The following is a 5,714-nucleotide window of genomic DNA, read 5'->3' as shown; positions in this document are numbered from 1 at the left end:
TTTATTGTAGCTATCCCTTCTGCAGTTGGGAATTTCATACATAGATGTGGAGTTGAAACTATTGCGCCGAGTTGGTTTAACATTGTCTGACCTATTAAGGCATTGTAGGCTGAGCTTACGTCAACCACGATGTAGTCTATCTTGAGTGTTCTAGATTGGTTCCCCTTTCTGAAGGTTGTATGTAGCGATACGTATCCCAGTGGTTGTACTGGGGTATCCCCAAGTCCGAACAGGCTGTTCGGGTATGCTCTTAGCTCTTTTTCTTCTAACCCGAGCTTGTCGAAGGCAGTTTTGAATAAGATGTCGGCGGAGCTTCCTTGGTCAATTAATGTACGGTGGAGGTTGGCGTTTGCTAGTATGATAGTGATGACCATGGGGTCGTCGTGTCCTGAGATGATTATGGATGCATCTTCTTTGGTAAACGTGATTGCTGGGATGTCTGGTGCCTCCTTCTTTCCTTCGACATGGTATACTTCTTTGAGGTGTCGCTTGCGAGATGATTTGGAGATTTCTCCTCCCGCAAATTCGCCGTGTATCACGTGGACGTGTCTCTCCGGTGTGCGAGGTGATCGCTCAGACCGTCTGACATCTTCATCCCTTCTTCTATTTCTTGGCTCTTTGTCCCGGTTGGCCAAAAACCAATCTAGTTTTCCTTTTCTTACTAATTTTTCTATGACATTTTTCAAGTCGAAGCATTCGTTGGTGGAATATCCTCGGACTCGATGATACTCACAGTATTCGTTCCGATTTCCTCCTCCTCTTTTGCCTTTGAGTGGCCGAGCTGGGGGTATTTTTTCCATATGGCAGACTTCTTTGTAAACATCTACCAAGGATACCCTAAGAGGGGTGTAGTTATGATATTTTTTGATTTTCTCCCCGGAGCGATCTTCCTTTTTCGTGGATTCTTTATCTTTATCTCGGTAGGCAGAACCGAACCTCGAGGCTTCCCCACGTCGAGAATTCTCCTCCATGTTGATGTACTTCTGCGCCCGTTCTTGTACTTCGTCCCGGGATGCAGGGTACTTCTTTGATATAGATTGGCTAAACGGTCCTTCTTGTAGGCCATTTATAAGGCCCATAATGGCAGCTTCTGTTGGTAGACTTTGTATGTCCATGCATGTTTTGTTGAATCTTTCCATGTAGTTACAAAGACTCTCCCGATCTCCTTGCTTGATTCTTAGTAGGCCGGGTGTATGTTTAGCCTTATCTTTTTGTATGAAAAATCTAGCCAGAAACTTTTTGGCCAGGTCATCGAAGCTTGAGATGGACTTTAGAGGTAGGCTGTCGAACCATCTAATGGCTGTCTTGGTAAGAGTTGTTGGAAAGGCCTTGCAGCGAACTGCATCTGAGGCGTCAGTGAGGTACATTCTACTTCTGAAATTGCTGAGATGATGGTTGGGGTTTGAAGTGCCGTCATACAGAGTCATATCCAGAAGTTTGAAGTCCTTTGGGATTTTGGTCTTCATAATTTCCCTGGTGAATGGATCTTGATCCTTGCAAGAGCTATCCTCTGAAGTGGATCGAGTAGCTTTAGTTTTGAGATCGGCTTCGAGTTTTAGAAGTTTATCTTCTAATTCTCGGCGTCGCCTTATCTCCCGATGCAGATCCTCTTCTTTTTCGCGTTGATGTTGGGCTTCTTTCTCGAGTTACTTTAATCGATCTTGAAGTGCCTCTATCACTCCTGGATTTAATGAATTTTTGTCCCCATTGGGCTCCAGAGTATCTTTGAGTGTAACATCCGCGTTCTTGTGCGGCGTTCTATCTTCCAAACCTGAATCGTGGTCGTTGTCATGGACGTCCGCCATGGTGATGGGATGACTTCCAGGATCCCCGGCAACGGCGCCAATGTTCCAAGGGTTTACCTGAAATTGTAGGTCGATCTCGGACGAGATCTTCTGTGCTGGTCGGAGCCGACGTGTCCGGCAGGTGTGTAGCAGCCGGAGCTGGTGTGTCCGACTTGTGGAACTGAAAATGCTGTTGATCCCTTGTCACCGAAGGGTGGGGGGGTACCTGCAAGGGACTCCGATGCTTAAGTTAGCAAGGGTATTAAACAGGTATTGAGTAGAATCAGAGTATGAGTTATACCTGGGTGCTCCAGTGTATTTATAATGGTGAGATGTGACCTTCTTTAGATAAGATAAGTTAGTTATCTTATCTTATCTTATCTTTTGTCGAGGTCAGCTTATCTTCCATGGAACCACCCTTATCTCTATAGGCTTGGGCTGCCCTTGGATCGGGATCGTATTCCTTGAGTTGTACCCTTCTTTGGGCTTTCCTGTCGATTTGGACCGAGTTCTTTGCGAAGAAGTCGGTCCGCTTGACCTAAAGAGGTCGGTCGCTTTGTCTGTAGAACATCCCGGGTCGGACAGCTCAACCCAGGGTTTGAACAAACCTAGAATGATATTTCCAACCACTGACCATCTCCCTTTTACTCTTAAAACCACAAATATGTCTAAGTTGACCATCCATATCAAGTAAACCATATTCAAGGGGAATAATAAAGCTTAAGTATAAGGAATTTACCCACTTGAATGAGAGAATGGATGGTGGTGGCTTGGGGAGAGGTATCTCCAATGTCCTTGCAAACTCTACTCCCTTGTTTACTTCCTTGTCAATCTCCACCTCTTCATAAACTTCTTCATTCTAAATCTTTTGTTCATTAACTTCATCTAACTCTTCTCCATCACTCAAATCATAAATGGGAGGTTGAGAGAAATCTACTTCCACATCACTTTCAAATTCATTGGGAGAAGGTTCTTCAAATTCAAAGGATTCTTCACCAAGAAGATTGGATGCATGATCTTCATCACCAAGGGAACTCAATTCTTACTTCATTCCCTCCAAGTCTTCATCCGAAATTTGTTTTGGAGGTTGTGCACTTTCCTCCTCAACATCAAACTCGATCTTCTTGGAGGAATTTTCTTCAACTCGAGGTTCCCATGGAGGTTTCGCATCTCCTAAGTCTTCAACTACTTCTTCCTCTTCTTCAATGATCATAGGTTCTTCCAATTGTTCTAACAGAAAGTAGCATTCTCCATTCTCCATCGGAGTTTCTAATCTCTCCTTCATGTTATGCTCTTCATTTGATTCTCCACATATAGACATGGGAGTTTTTTTAGTGTTCAGGCATCGAGAGGCTAAAGTGCTTACTACCTTAGTCATGGTAGCCACAAATTCTAGTGTCTCCTTTTGCATCTCTCTTTGCCCTTGAAGTATAAGGCCAAAGGTTTCATCCATTGAGGATTGGGGTGGATAAGAGGGTTTATTGTCTTGGAGAGAGGGTTCATAATAGGAAGGTGGTTCTTCTTGGTGAGGGTATGGTGGTGGTGTGTGTATTGAGGTGGTTCTTGGGAGTATTGATATTGGAATGGTGGTTCCATGTATAGCTCATGTGGTTCAAAAGGTGGTTGGTATGGTGGAAATAGATTAGGGTCGTATGGAGGTGTTTGGTGGTAAGGGGCTTGTGAGTATGGTTGAGGATCATGTTGAGGAGGGGGTTCATAGGCATATGGTGGTGGTTCTTGAAAGTCACAAAGAGATTCACCATAGCCATTGGATTGGTATGCATCATAAAATGGCTCTTCTTCATAGTGCATTGGTGGAGGTTGTTGCCATGAAGATTGATCTTATGCATATGGCTCCTCCCACCTTTGAGTATCCCATCCTTGATACATCTCTTCATTGTAATCTTCACTTCCTACAACATAGTTGTAATCACACTCATAGCCAAAGTGAGAATTCATGATGAAAAGAGAAAACAAAAATCAAAAGCTAATAGAAAATAAGAGAAACAAAATTCTACAACTAGCAAATAAAGCAAAAAGCAAGATATTTACACTATTCACATATGTACAATAACCAATAACATAACACCATTGCAATTCCCCAGCAACGGTGCCATTTTGATTATTGGATTATTGTGTGGTTTAGAATTCACAAATGAATCCTCGTTGCAATATAGTTTCTAAACCAACAATAGTCCTTTCATACAAAAGATTGTTTGTCACTAAAACAAACCCCTAAATTTATAAATCGAAGTATTGAACCTCGGGACATTCTCCCTAGGAATTGCAAACAAATGTTCTTGTTATTGGCCATGAGATATTTTGGGGTTTTTGGATAAGAAACATGAAAAGTAAATGGAAATTAAATTCAAATAACAAAAAGGCCTTGACAAGGTTTGGTGGTCAAGGATCTCTATCCTAATCACTAACCACAACATGAGAATTGGCAAGGATCAACCCCATTAAGTCATCCTCTAACTAATAAAGAAAAGTCAAATGAGCTATGTCAATCCAAGTCCATAAGTCCTAGTTCTACACCAAATCAATTAGTGAGATCTAGAGTTAATGGCTCCCAATCGTCAATCACTTGGATATTAGTAACTCAAGAGTTCCTAAGTTACCTTCCCAAGCCAAGAGCATAAAATTCTACTCTAAAATTCAACCAAGCATTTTATCAAATACTTGGAAGGCATAAAAGAAAAGCATAGTAAAAAGTGCAAGGAAAGTAAATCTACACTACTCAATTACAAGGAATTAAACAACAACAAATCAATTAAGCAATAAAGGAACATGAATCATAATTTGCATTGAAATGAAAATAGAAGAACAAAAATGCATCAACATAAAGTAGAGAATTACATGAATTAAATGCAAACTAGAGAGAGGAAAAGTAGAAGAAGAAGAAGAATTACAAAAGGAAAAGTAAATCAAGCATGAATTAAACCTAGATTTAAGAATTCCTAATCTAGATCTTACCTACTCCTAATTCTAGAGAGAATTGAGAGCTTCTCTCTCTAAAACTAACTTTCCCTTCAAAAACTAAACTAAACTAAACTAATGTGTGAAAGTATATTAATTCCCCTTTAATCCTTGGCTTAAATAGCATTAGAAATGAGTTAGATTGGGCCCACAAGGCTTTAGAATTCGCTGGCCACGTATTGCTTTAAGTGGATCATATGGCAACACGATGCATGCACGTATAGTGCGTGTACGCATCACCATATGTGTAGCAACTATGAAAAATCTTATATCGTTTCGAAACTCCGAATGTTAGCTTTCCAAAGCAACTAAAATCGCGTCATTTGGACCTCTGTAGCTTAAGTTATCGTCGATTAAGTGCGAAGAGGTCGGCTTGACGACTCTTGCGATTCCTTCATTTCTTCATGAGTTCTCCATTTTTACATGCTTTTCCTTCATTCCCTTGATCCAATCTTTGCCTCCTAAATCTGAAATCACTTAACAAACATATCAAGGCATCTAATGGAATCAAGGTGAATTAAATTTAGCTATTTTAAGTCCTAAAAAGCATGTGTTCACTCTTAAGCACAATTAAAGGAAAATTTACAAAACCATGCTATTTTATTGAATAAATGTGGACAAAATGTGATAAAATCCCTTAAAAGAAGCATGAGATAAACCCTACAAATGGGGTTTATCACTGTTGTTGCGGACGGAGGTTGTTGTTAAGCTGCCTTCGGTTGCTAGAATTGCTCCGCCGCCATTCTAGTCACCAGGTGTGGCGCGGGTGTCGCTGGAATCACCGCCGGAGCTGCCACTGCATCGTTCTTGGTTCCTTTCTTTGTACGGATTGAGTTACGCTTCTTACGTACTGTGTTCAGATGCTGTGGCTACTGAATAAAATGGTTGGTATTGATGCCACTACTGCGAGATAAGAATACCGTGACCATAGACCTTTTTTGGTCACTGTAA

Source organism: Arachis duranensis, chromosome 10, assembly GCF_000817695.3.
Source record: "Arachis duranensis cultivar V14167 chromosome 10, aradu.V14167.gnm2.J7QH, whole genome shotgun sequence".
Taxonomy (NCBI): domain Eukaryota; kingdom Viridiplantae; phylum Streptophyta; class Magnoliopsida; order Fabales; family Fabaceae; genus Arachis; species Arachis duranensis.
Note: the sequence above shows the minus strand (reverse complement) of the source record.